The sequence below is a fragment of the Solanum stenotomum genome, chromosome 5 (genome assembly GCF_019186545.1).
Source record: "Solanum stenotomum isolate F172 chromosome 5, ASM1918654v1, whole genome shotgun sequence".
Classification (NCBI taxonomy): domain Eukaryota; kingdom Viridiplantae; phylum Streptophyta; class Magnoliopsida; order Solanales; family Solanaceae; genus Solanum; species Solanum stenotomum.
In genome coordinates this window covers 12,091,601-12,104,714 of record NC_064286.1, presented here as the reverse complement: position 1 = coordinate 12,104,714, position 13,114 = coordinate 12,091,601, and the positions used below count along the sequence as shown (strand labels likewise).

The 13,114-nt window shown below is 43.1% G+C and overlaps 1 pseudogene; it reads right to left on the bottom strand.

Annotated features, from left to right (window-relative positions):
- On the bottom strand, window positions 1–8,529 carry LOC125863684 (uncharacterized; annotated as a pseudogene).
- Window positions 8,530–13,114: the final 4,585 nt, after the last annotated feature.

Here is a 13,114-nt window from a genome sequence, read left to right as displayed (position 1 = left end):
CTAAAGAACTTTCACGGAAGGAACTTCTTTAACTCCCAAACTTTCTAAAGGTACAATGGATGGCAGATGTCCAACAAACTTTTTCAACAAAGAGACATGGAATACATGATGTACTGATGCTAAATCATTAGGTAACTCTAATTCATAAGCAACTTTGTCAATATGTTGCACAATCTAATATGGGCATACATATTGGGGAATAAGCTTCCCTTTCTTCCAAACCTCATCACACCCTTCATAGGCGAGATTTTCAAATAAACCCAATCATCAACTTCAAATTCAATCTCTCTTCTTCTAACATTAGCATAAGACTTTTGGTGACTTTGAGCCATTTTCAACCTTTCATGAATTAGTCGAACCTTCTCCAAAGCCTCATGCACAAACTCAGGCCCTATTAAAGTGGCCTCATAAACTTCAAACCAACCAATAGAAGACCTACACCTCCTACCATAAAGAGCCTCAAATGGAACCATCTTAATACTATAATGATTGCTATTATTATAAGTAAACTCAATCAGAGGTAAATGATCATATCAACTACCTTTGAAATCAATCACACAAGCTTTTCACTTATCCTTTAAGGTCTCGATAGTATGCTCAACTTGGTCATCTGTTTAAAGGTGGAAAGTCGTGCTAAGTTTCATTTAAGTACCAAGACCCTTCTGAAATGACTTCCAAAACTGAGATGTGAAATGAGTACCACGATTGGAGATAATGGATACATGAACTCCATGTAACCTCACCATTTACCGAATATAAACTTGGTGTACTCTTCTGCTGAAAATGAAGTCTTTAGTAGCAGAAAGTGAGTCGATTTTGTCATTTGATTCACAATAACCCAAATCAAGTCAGGCTGATGACGCATACAAGGCAACCCCATAATGAATTCCATATTCAAATCTTCCCACTTCCATGTAAGAATGCTAATATTTTGAGTCAAACCACCCGGTTTCTTATACTCAATCTTCACTTGTTGACAATTCATATTTATCCACAAATTTTGCATTATCCTTCTTCATCCCAGTCCACCAATAGACCTCCCACAAGTTGTGGTACATTTTGGTGGCTCCCAGGTGAATAGAAATCCGAGAACTGTGAGCTTTTGTCAAAATCAGATTTCTCAACTCATCAACATTCAGAACACACAACCAGCCTTGATATCGAAGGACATCATCTCCCCCTTGGGAGAAAGCCTTAATGGGTTTTTTGGAAATTGACTTTTCAAGTCAACCATAACTAAATAATCAAGATCTTGCATATCTTTCACATCCAATAAAAGATACGTTTCCAAACCATTTTGAACATTGACTCCATCTTCATTAGAATCAACCAAATGCACAACCAATCGAGTCAACCTATGAACATCACAAACTAACTCTTTCTTTCCATCATCAACATGAGCAACACTATCCATCTACAGTTGACTAAGAACATCCACCATCACATTTGCGTCACCCGGATGATAAAGGACACTATCTTAATCATTCAATAACTCAAGTCATCTCTTTTGGTGAAGATTCAAATCCTTTTGAGTCTTGTGGTCGGTAAACACATCTACATGAACACCTTATATGTAATGCCTCTAAATATTTAGAGCAAACACTACCGCCGCTAACTCCAAATAATGAGTCGAATAATTCTTTTCATGCACTTTCAATTCCATTGAAGCATAAGCAATGACTTTCTCATGTTGCATCAAAACACAACCAAGTCCAATCTGTGAAGCAACACAATACACTACAAAGCCATCCATTCCTTTAGGTCATGTCAATATAGGGGCTGAAGTAAGTCTATCTTTCAATTCTTGGGAACTCTTCTCACAAGCTTCCGGCCACAAAAAAATCACCTTCTTTTGAGTCAAAGTTGTCAAAGGCGAAGCAATAGAGGAAAATTCTTTAATAAACCTTTTATAATAATCGGCCAAAGCTAAGAAACTTTGTATATCTGAAGAGGACAAAGATCTAGGACAATTCTTAACCGACTCGGTCTTCTTAAGATCACCTTGAATGCCTCCACCGGAGACAATATGGCCAAGAAAAGCAACTGACCTCGACAAAACTCATATTTGCTAAACTTAGCATACAATTCACTATTCTTGAGAATTTACAACACAATTCTGAAATACTCAACATGTTGATCCTTACTCCATAAGTATATTAAAATATCATTAATAAACACAATTACAAACATGTCAAGATATTTCTTGAAGATCATATTCATCAAATCTATGAATGCTATCAGGGCATTAGTCTACCTAAAAGACATAACCAATAACTCATAATGACCATACTACGTTTCTAAAGCCATTTTTGGAATGTCATTTTCCTTCACCCTTAATTGGTGATAACCCGACCGAAGGTCAACCTTAGAGAAGTAACTCGTTTCTTGGTGTTGATCAAACAAGTCATCTATCATTGGAATATGATACTTAATCTTTATTGTGACCTTATTCAGTTGATGATAGTCAATGCACATTCGGAGGGAACCATCCTTCTTTCGAACAAACAAAATCGGAGCACCTCATGGTGAGATACTTGGTCTAATAAATCTTTTATCTAATAAGTATCTTTAATTTCCTAAGTTCTATCGGGGGCATACGATAAGGAAGAATAGAGATAGGTTGTGTATATGGGAGAAGGTCAATACTTGTTTATTTATTCTTCGAGAGGAATACTGGGAAGACTATCAGGAAACACTTCGAAAACTCATTAAAAATCGAAATTGACTCAAGAGTAGGGGTTTCAGATTCTGTATCCATAACACAAAACGGATGATAAATGCAACCCTTAGAATTCATTTTCCTAGCTTTTAGGCAAGATACAAACTGACCCTTAAGAACATAATTTCCCCTTTCTAATGAAATAATAGGTTCATAACACATGCCCGCAACATATCCTCAAGGACCTGAATAGTACGCTCCGACTGGCCATCCGTCTGCGGGTGGAAAGCTGTGCTAAGGTCAACCCGAGTGCCCAACTCATCCTGAAAGGTCCTCCAAAAGCTGGACTTGAACTGAGAACCCCGATCTGATATAATAGAAACTAGCACCCCATGAAGTCGAACTACCTCCCGAATGTAGATACGAGCCAACCTCTCGGCGCTAAATGAACACTGAACAGGAAGGAAATGTGCTGACTTGGTCAATCGATCAACTATGACCCAAATGCTGTCAACACCTCTAGGAGTCCGAGGCAACCCCACAATGAAGTCCATAGTGATACGCTCCCACTTCCACTCCGGAATGGGTAATCTCTGAAACACACCACCAGGCCTCAAATGCTCGGCCTTTACCTGCTGGCAACACAAGCAACGGGAAACAAAGTCAGCAATATCTCTCCTCATGCCACTCCACCAGTAATGCTGCCTCAAATCGCGATACATCTTCGCTGTGCCTGGATGGATAGAGTATCTAGACTCATGGGCCTCAGAAAGTATCAACTGTATCAAATCTCCAACTCTCGGAACACAGATGCGGCCGGCAAATTTCAACACTCCATCAGGATCTAAGGTAGCCTGACCACCATCACCCGCTAACACTCGATCTCTAAGGGCCACCAAAGTATCATCCTCAAACTGGCAACCACGGATCCTATCAAGCAAAGAAGACTGAACTCCCATAAAGGCCAAGACGCATCTAGAATCTGAGATATCCAACCGAACCATGCTATTAGCTAAGGACTGAATGTCCAAAGCTAAGGGTCTCTCCTCAACAGATAAGAAGGCTAGACTACCCATACTCACTGCCTTCCGGCTCAAGGCGTCCGCTACCACATTCGCCTTGCCCGGATGATAGAGAATAGAGAGGTCGTAGTCCTTTAGGAGCTCAATCCAACGACGCTGCCTCGAATTAAGGTCCCTCTGACTCATGATGTACTGAAGACTCCTGTGATCGGTATAGATCTCACATCGAACTCCATACAAGTAGTGCCTCCAAATCTTAAGTGCGAAAACTACCGCCGCCAACTCTAAGTCATGGGTGGGGTAGTTGCGCTCATGAATCTTAAGCTGCCTCGACGCATAAGCAATAACCCGGCCCTGCTGCATCAATACACAACCCAAACCAACGCCGGATGCGTCACAATATACCGTGAAGCCCTCGCCCTCAACTGGAAGAGTCAATATAGGAGCGGTGGTCAATAACTCCTTGAGCCTCAAAAAGCTCGCCTCACACTCCTCTGACCAAACAAAGGGAACATCCTGGCGAGTCAACCGAGTCAAAGGCGCTGCTATAGTAGAAAATCCCTCAACAAAACGCCTATAGTAGCCTGCCAATCCGACGAAGCTACGAATCTCAGTCACAGAGGTGGGCCTGTGCCAATCACGAATAGCCTCAATCTTCGCCGGATCAACCCTAATACCCTCCTTGGACACCACGTGCCCCAAGAAGGCTACAGACTCAAGCCAAAACTCGCACTTTGAGAACTTGGCATAAAGCCGCTGATCTCTCAAAGTCTGGAGCACTATCCTCAAATGTTGCTCATGCTCACTCCGGCTCCGCGAGTATACCAGTATGTCATCAATGAAGACAATGACAAATAAATCAAGGTATGGCCTGAACACACGTGTCATCAAGTCCATGAAGGCGGCAGGGGCATTAGTCAACCCAAACGACATCACCAAGAACTCATAATGGCCATAACGAGTCCTAAATGCGGTCTTAGGGACGTCCGCTGCCCTAATCCTCAACTGGTGGTAGCCGGATCTTAAATCAATCTTAGAAAATACCACGGCACCCTGAAGCTGATCAAACAAATCATCAATACGAGGCATGGGGTAACGGTTCTTCACCGTCACCTTGTTCAGCTGCCTGTAGTCAATACACAATCGCATAGTACCGTCCTTCTTCTTCACGAAGAGGACTGGGGCACCCCAAGGCGATACACTAGGCCGAATGAATCCCTTACCCAAGAGATCCTGAAGCTGAACACTGAGCTCCTTGAGCTCTGCAGGAGCCATCCGATATGGCGGAATAGAAATAGGGCGAGTACCTGGCTCAAGCTCAATCGGAAAATCAACATCACGCTCTGGGGGTAGGCCAGGTAGATCAGTAGGAAACACATCTATGAAGTCACGAACAACAGGAACTGACTCAACCGGAGGAACCTCCCTACTCACATCACGTACATAGGCCAAATATGATAAGCATCCGCTAGCCACTAGCCTCCTAGCACGAATAAAAGAGATAACCCCAACTGGTGTGCTACTACGAGATCCCTGCCACACCACCGGAGGAATACCGGGAATGGCTAAGGTAACGGTCTTAGAAAAGCAATCTAAAACAGCGCGATAAGGGGATAACCAATCCATGCCCAGAATCACATCGAAATCAACCATGTCAAGCAATATAAGGTCAGCCCGGGTGTCACGCCCCTGGATAGTAACTAAGCAAGATCGAAATACCTGATCCACTACTAAAGACTCACCCACGGGGGTCGACACACGCAACGGCGCTACCAGAGGCTCAGACATCATACTCAATCGAGAGGCATAGTAAACAGAAACGTACGAAAAAGTAGAGCCTGGATCAAATAAAGCCAAGGCGGGCTGCTGGCATAAAAGAATAGTACCTGTGATCACATCGTCTGACGCCTCAGCCTCCGCCCTCGCTGGAGCTGCATAGAAGTGGCTATGTCTGCCTCTGCCCTGACCATCAGACCTACCACCTGACCTGCCTCCTCGGGGACCACCCCGTATACCCTGCTGACCACCTCTACGATCCTGACCCTGACCACGGCCTCTAACTTGAGGTGCTGGTAAAGCTGGGGGAGCTACATGAAGAGCGGGAGCAATCCAACTATGCTGAGGGCAGTCCCTGGCCCAATGACCCATCTCACCACACTCATAGCAACCCTGTCGAGGGCGACTCCCATAAGAACGACTAGCATGGCCTGAAGAACCCGACTGAAACACCTCGCGGCCCTGATTCGAACTAGCCTCACTCCGACCACCATCTGATGCCTGAAGAGAGGCCTGTGTAGGTCTGCTAAACTGACCCTGTCGAAACCGTCGTCCGGCCCTGTCATGATAATCCCTAGACCTAGGGCGGGAGTCACTGTAGCTGCCCTCATGCCTAGCCCTCTTCTCGCTGCCCCCTTGGGCCTCGCGACGAAGATGCTCCATAGTACTAGCATGGTCAACTACGTCTAAAAAAGATCGACCCGCAGAAACTAAGGACTGGGTCTCAAGCCGAAGCTGCAATCTCAACCCACGAACAAAGCACCTAACTCTCTCCTCCTCTGTAGGTAATATCATCTCGGCATGACGGGAGAGCTCGTGGAACCTAGTCTCGTACTCTGCCACCGACATGGAACCTTGCTCCAACCTGCAGAACTGATCCCTGAGGCGGTCTCTAACGCTACGAGGGATAAACTTGGCCAAGAAGGCCTCAGAAAACTCATCCCATGATACCGGTGGAGATCCAACTGGCTTGGTCTGAATGAATGTGCACCACCACTGCCTGGCTGGCCCATCTAGCTGGTAAGCAATGAAGTCGGCCCCTCTAGACTCCACAAGGCCCAAAGTGTGAAGCCTCTCATGGCAAGTAGTAAGAAACTCGTGGGCATCCTCACCCACAGCCCCAGAAAACCTCGGTGGTGTCAACCTGAGAAACACACCAAGCATCTTCTGGTCCTCAAGCGGCATAGGTCTATCCGCTGCCAAGGGCTGTACTCCCTCAGGTGGTACCTGGACCTGAGGTGCCCTCACTGAAGGCTGATCCTGCGGTACTAGTGCTGGTGTAGCTGGGGCAGGTGGCTGCTGCATCCCCCCAAGCACACCTAAGAGCTGAGCAATAGCGGCCTGGAGATCTGGAGTCAAAACTAGTCCGGGTGGCGGCTGGGATGGCCCTGGCCCCACTGGCTGATCTGGTATACGAAGTGCTGAAGGGTCTGCTACTAGCTCTGGATCCTCCTCTCTCTCCTGGACTGATGTTGCGGCCCTCTCTCGATCTCGGGGTCGGCGTCTACCCCAAGCTGGGGCTCTGTCTGCAGGCCAAGGTGCATCACCCTCGGCCGCGCCACCTCGCGAGCGAGCCATCCTGCGAAAGAGTGAAACAAGTGAGATCTTAAGGAACCAATAAGACACATGCTACACGAAAGTGAAACAAAAGAGGAAATCTTTCTAAGGACATCGTGTAGCCTCCCGAAGATAAGTTACGGACGTCTCCGCACCGATCCGCAAGACTCTACTAGACGTTAGCTCTGTACAAGTGAGACCGGTGAACCTGAGGCTCTGATACCAATTTGTCACGACCCGATTTCTCGAGTCATGATGGCACCTACTATACCCTACCAGTAGGTAAGCCAACCCGTAACCCAGAACATCAAGCAATGAGCAAAAGGGCAGAAACTAGCGAAAACAATAATCTAAACAAGGATAACAAGGCGGAAGCAACCCAAAATAAATATATACAGAATCCCTCCCAAAACCTGAAAGTCACTAGTACAGAGCTATCTAATAAAGAGTACAAGTCCCAAAAGTGGACCACAACAGAGCGTGTCTCAAAGGCAACAAGACTAGCTAAAACAAAAGAATGAGACAGAACAAACCCCAAAACGCCAAGTGGTCGCCCTCGTCTCCGAATCACAACTGCAAAAGAAGGCTGGAACTAATCACCGCTAGTAACTAGTACTGGGACCTGCATCACAAAATAGATGCAGAGCGTAGCATGAGTACCAACACAACAGGTACTCAGTAGGCATCATAGGCCGACTGAGCAAAACGGGTAAAAACGATAAGAAAGGATAGAATCTAGACAGAGAGAGGTCAAACGGATAAGAAAAGAAAGCACACGAGCATACCAGAAACAAACTAAGTACAACTAGACTAAACCTAACTGGACCCCCATAAGCCCAGAAGGTACACTCGTGCACAAGCTTAAATAAAACCTGAACGAACCCCCATAAGCTCGACAGGTACATGGAAAAGCTAAGTCTACTGAGAAAGAAGAAAATCGGGCTCTCAGCCCAAAGTAACTAAGATAATCCATCAGACTCCACCCAGCCAGCAGTGCACTCCCAGCCCAGCTAGAAAGAGTGACCCTAGGGGGCACCCAACCAAACAGTCCACTCCCAGCCCAATTAGAAAGAGGGACCCGTGAGTGAGGTAGATATCGCGAGTCGTCCTACCATGCAGTCAGCTCCCAGCCCAGCTAGAAAGAGCGACCCGGGGACACCCAGCCAGCAGCACACTCCCAGCCCAGCTAGAAAGAGAGGCCCGGGGGCGATCGCCGATATCACCGAGTCTACCCATCCAGCGATACGTTCCCAGCCCAGCTAGAAAGAACAACCCCGGGGGTGATGGTATCTCCAATAGGATTCAATCCCACAATACTCACCGTGGAACGCCATCCACTCTAAGAAATCATAGAAAAGGCTCCAAGCCTATACTATCTCAATCCCACGCCTCGAGTGATGCACCAAACCTTCGAGAATGCGCCGGAACCGCAGAATGCGAGGGAGAAAATACAGAAGTGCAGCAAGCAGCGATAACGCCTAATATAAGGCTTAAACTATCAGACTCAAGTCTGCTACTCCAGTCTACAAGGAGCTAAGTCATCCGAACGACGTCGGCAGAAAGTCAAGGCTATCCAGCCCACACAGTTCATAAGTCTAAGGCAATGCTAGCCTAACCTAGACTAAGGCATACAATACAAAGCATACAAGCATACAATAACATTTAGCACATAGACATGCAACTCTACTAAACCGGATAACATGATACTACACCCGAAATATGGCCAATCGATCCTAACATGAGGTATCTAATCAAAGTAAGGTAGTAAACTGGTACCCACCCCCAATTCACTCCAATCAACGTGTTTTTACACAATTAAGCTCAATCTAAAAGAAGGAAAGCCGTAGCCTACCTTAAGGCCGATCGCGCGCTCTCAAAATCACTTTACCGGAGCTTTCCCTTTCCGAACAGTCTCGAAACGCTGCCCCGCTATCAAATATAGAGTCACAACGTTACTACAGTTATTTAGACACCAAAATCACAACAAACGGAGACAGGTCAATTTTGGAGTCAAAACGGGAATCGTGGAACCCGCACCGAACTGTCCGAATTTGACTCCGTCAAGAGACCCTAAACAGCATCCCAAACTTATGTCCTAAAATGGAACACAATCCGAGGCTCAAAACACAGCAAAAACCAACAAGCAAGAAAACCCACTTTAATCTACTAAAAGAACCCTACTGCAGCAGCCAAAACTCGAAATAAACGAAAATCAAAAGGTGCCCAGCACACTTTGAACACTCTACAATGAAGCCAAGACAATTCTCAACACGTGGGACTTCGAATCACCCAAAACCGAGCTAAAATGAGTGAGATATGACCAAAACAAAAATACCAAAAACAAGGACTCGAAAAAGGCACTGCAGTCAGGTTTCATCGCGAATTTACCTCAAACGGGAACTCCAAACCACTATCAGAGCTCACCAACGCGTTTCCCTCGAAAAATCTCAGAACTTTGCCTTTTGAATCGCCCAAATCGGATGAAAGATGAGAGAGTAAAGAGAGTTTGAAGTTTTGGAAATATTGCTGAAAATCTGCATTATATTGCAGATTTTCTGCAATTTTTCCAATAACTAAAAACCCCGACGGGGTACTCCGATCTCGTTCGGAACCCCGTGCACGCAAACGAGATATGCAACCACACCAAATTCGATATTCCAGACTCAACGGCGCAGTCGAAATTTCCATCAGAGGTCATTTCGATAAAAAGTGGGTCCCACTTTCAAAGGCCATTTTAAGTCAAAACCCACAAAAGGGCTCGAAAAGATATCGAAAACCTCGGGACACAAAAGAAGGGTCAATCTAGACCAAACTCGACATTCCGGAGCTAACTGCACTAACGGAATTCTCATCCGAGCGCGTTTACTCAGAATGTTGACCAAAGTCAAACTTAAGCCAAAATTCAAAGGCTTACGCCTAATCACACCGACTCACACTGAAAACCTCGGGAGTCATGTCGACCATGCTACTAGCCTAAAATGACCCTTCCGGAGCTGATGAAATCGTCAGAATTGGATTCCGATGTCATCTTCTTGAACTTTTGATCGAAAATGATCGTTCAAGGTTCATAAGCTCCAAAACACAAAAACTCACACCAAGACCAAGCGAACGACCAGGTGACCGAACTGTCAGTCCCAGCAAGTCATAAATGACTTGGGGTCGCTACAGGAACGCTCTAAACGACACACAGAAGTCAAGACACAAAAATGACCAAGAGGGTCATTACATCAAGATAAGAATTTATTATTTCAATAATCATTCATAATTCTACGTAATCAATCTTAGAAAAACTCATGGGTAATGCAGAAAATCTTAGAAAAACACATGGATAAAGAATTATCAAGAAATTGAAATACTTTCGTGGAGAATTCTTCGAGTTTCATAAAGATTCATGAACAATTCAAAAATATGGGGTTTTGTCTTTACCCCAATTCATTCATGTAAGATTGTTTGAAACCATGACAACGTAGTTGGTGAGGAAGAACAAGGTGTTTCCACACATGGAGATAACTTTACATACCTTAGTGACGAATCTTAAGAAAAATCTTGAAAGATGAACTTTGGCTTTGGTGTTTCGAAAAAATTTTGAGCATAGGAATTTTTGAGAACAAAAGTATAGTAATGAAAAATACATTTCATACATGTTTGAGGCAATTTAGATAAACTTCCAAAGGCTTTAGAACAAAACTACACCTTAAAAATATCCAAAATCAACAAAATTTATCGTTATGTCGTCATCTGAGTGACGGGCTATCACACAGACCGTTATAACCTACCTAAAATACGAGCATTCTGCCTCCCTATGACAACCAAGTGTGACGGTCATGTCACAATTCTGTTGGACCATCACATTTTTCGTTAGACAGTGACAACTTGCAGCGTATCTGGTAAAATAGTCATAGATTTTTACTCCGGACTCAAATTGACAAACGATCGGTGGTGTTGGAAAGAAGACTCATAGAAATTTGATAGATTGTGCACCACCTAACTCTTCGTATTATGAGAGATTCTGTCTTTTGAAGTCGATCTTGGTATGAACTCATGCAAAAACTTAGTCGGTAGGAAAGCTTTGAACTTAACTTGGTGATAGAAGTTCCTTATGACCCTAAATTACATCCAATACACTTCTCACACTTAGTAACAGAGCTTAACATATATGAATAACTAACATATCACCCCACCCAAGTTGATACACTTATATCAAAAGGTTTAAATTCTTAGAGAAAAATTACAAGATGTTACACGTTGATACACATCAATTGTATCAAGTGTATTAACGAATACAATTTGCATAGTCTTGTATCAATGAATACATTCAATATAACTGTATCAATGAATCCACTTTAATTTGTATATTTGTATTTGCTATCATATGTTGCCTTGAAATAATTAAATTTGAATCATCAAAATATTTCATTTGTATTTTGAATCATATACAAAGATTTGTATTACTGAAAAATCTTTTGTATCACTGAAAATGATATGTATAGTTGACAATTATTATTTGTGTTTGATTCATTGATTGCTATCATTTGTGTTGTAGAGAGAGAAGGAAGTGTGCGAGAAAAGACAGAAGGAGGAGGTGAGTGAGAAAAGACAGAAAGATGAGGGAGACGAGCGAGATATGGTAGAGAGAGGGAGAGAGGCGAGTGAGAGTGTAGAGGGAGGCGAAGGAGAGAGAGGCGCGCGAGAGTGCAAAGGGAGGCGAGGGAAAGAGGTGAACGAGAGTGCAGAGAGAGGCGAGGGAGAGAGAGGAGAAATAAAAAATTTCAATAAAACTCTAACTATAACTACGAATTGTAATTCTTTTAAACTATAGTTGTGTATAATAAATACATATTACATGTTTTCCGTAATTTTTCAAAACAAGATGTTTTAAAAGAAATGAAATTTTTCAAAATAGCAAAGGGCCAAATATACCCCTATTATATAGGAAATAATTTAAATATACCCCTTGTTATACTTTCAGGCTAAATATACCCCTTCCGTTATACTTCGGGTTAAATATGCCTTTATGACTAACATATGACACGTGGACGACTAAGATTAAAAGAACTATTCAATTTAAAATAAATCTAATTCGAATATAACTCGCCCCACCCAAATAATTTATTTTAACCCGACCTAATCTATAACGGTGACCCACCCAATTTATCTTTCAAACAAGGAAACTTAATGTTCATTGAGTTCTCTCCAGCAACCAAAGAGACTCCAATAATCAAATTGCTCTCCAATCAGTGCCAGCAGGTATCAGATTTACCCCTAGAAAAGCTCTTCGTCCACTTCCCCCCATTGACGAATACATGATCCTCCCACTTTGGCTCAATTTAATTTTAAAACAATGATAATCAAGCTCAACTCATGGTAATTTTCCCCTCTTATGTTGGATGTCTCGAAATAAATGAGACTTTCGAATCAAGCTCAAAATCTAGGACTCGCCCAGAAGATCAAGGATTCTACTTGCACTAACTCATTATTCACAATGCCTTCTGGTCAAGCACGAGTAGTAGAAGATTCTTGTTGCCAGTGAAGTTTGAAACTAGCTGCTTCATTGTTCCACAAATTTCTAGTTTTCCCTAATTTTGTATTTCCTGTCATTATCGTTCCAAAATGGCATTTTTTAAAAAAAGAACTTCGATTCTCAAACCTCTTTGGCTGCACTCCTCTTTGGTTGCTGGAGAGAATTTAATTCAACATTAGGTTTCCTTATTTGAGGATAAATGGGTGGGTCAATGTTATAGATTTGATCGGGTTAAATTATTTGGGCGGGCGGGTTATAGCCCAATTTAATTTATTTTAAATTGAATTGTTCTTTTAATCTTAGTTGTCCATGTGTCTTATGTTAGTCATAAAGGTATATTTAGCTCGAAAATATGACAGAAGGGGTATATTTAGCCCGAAAGTATAACTAGGGGTATATTTAAACTATTTCCTATAGTACAGGGGTATATTTGACCCTTTGCCTTTTTAAAAAGACATTTTTAATCCATCAAGTAATCTTAAGGATACATTTGGAATCAAATTATTTTATTCAATTTCGATAATTTGAAAACATTTTTGATATATAAAAGATTGTCACACTCACGCCTATATTGTTTTT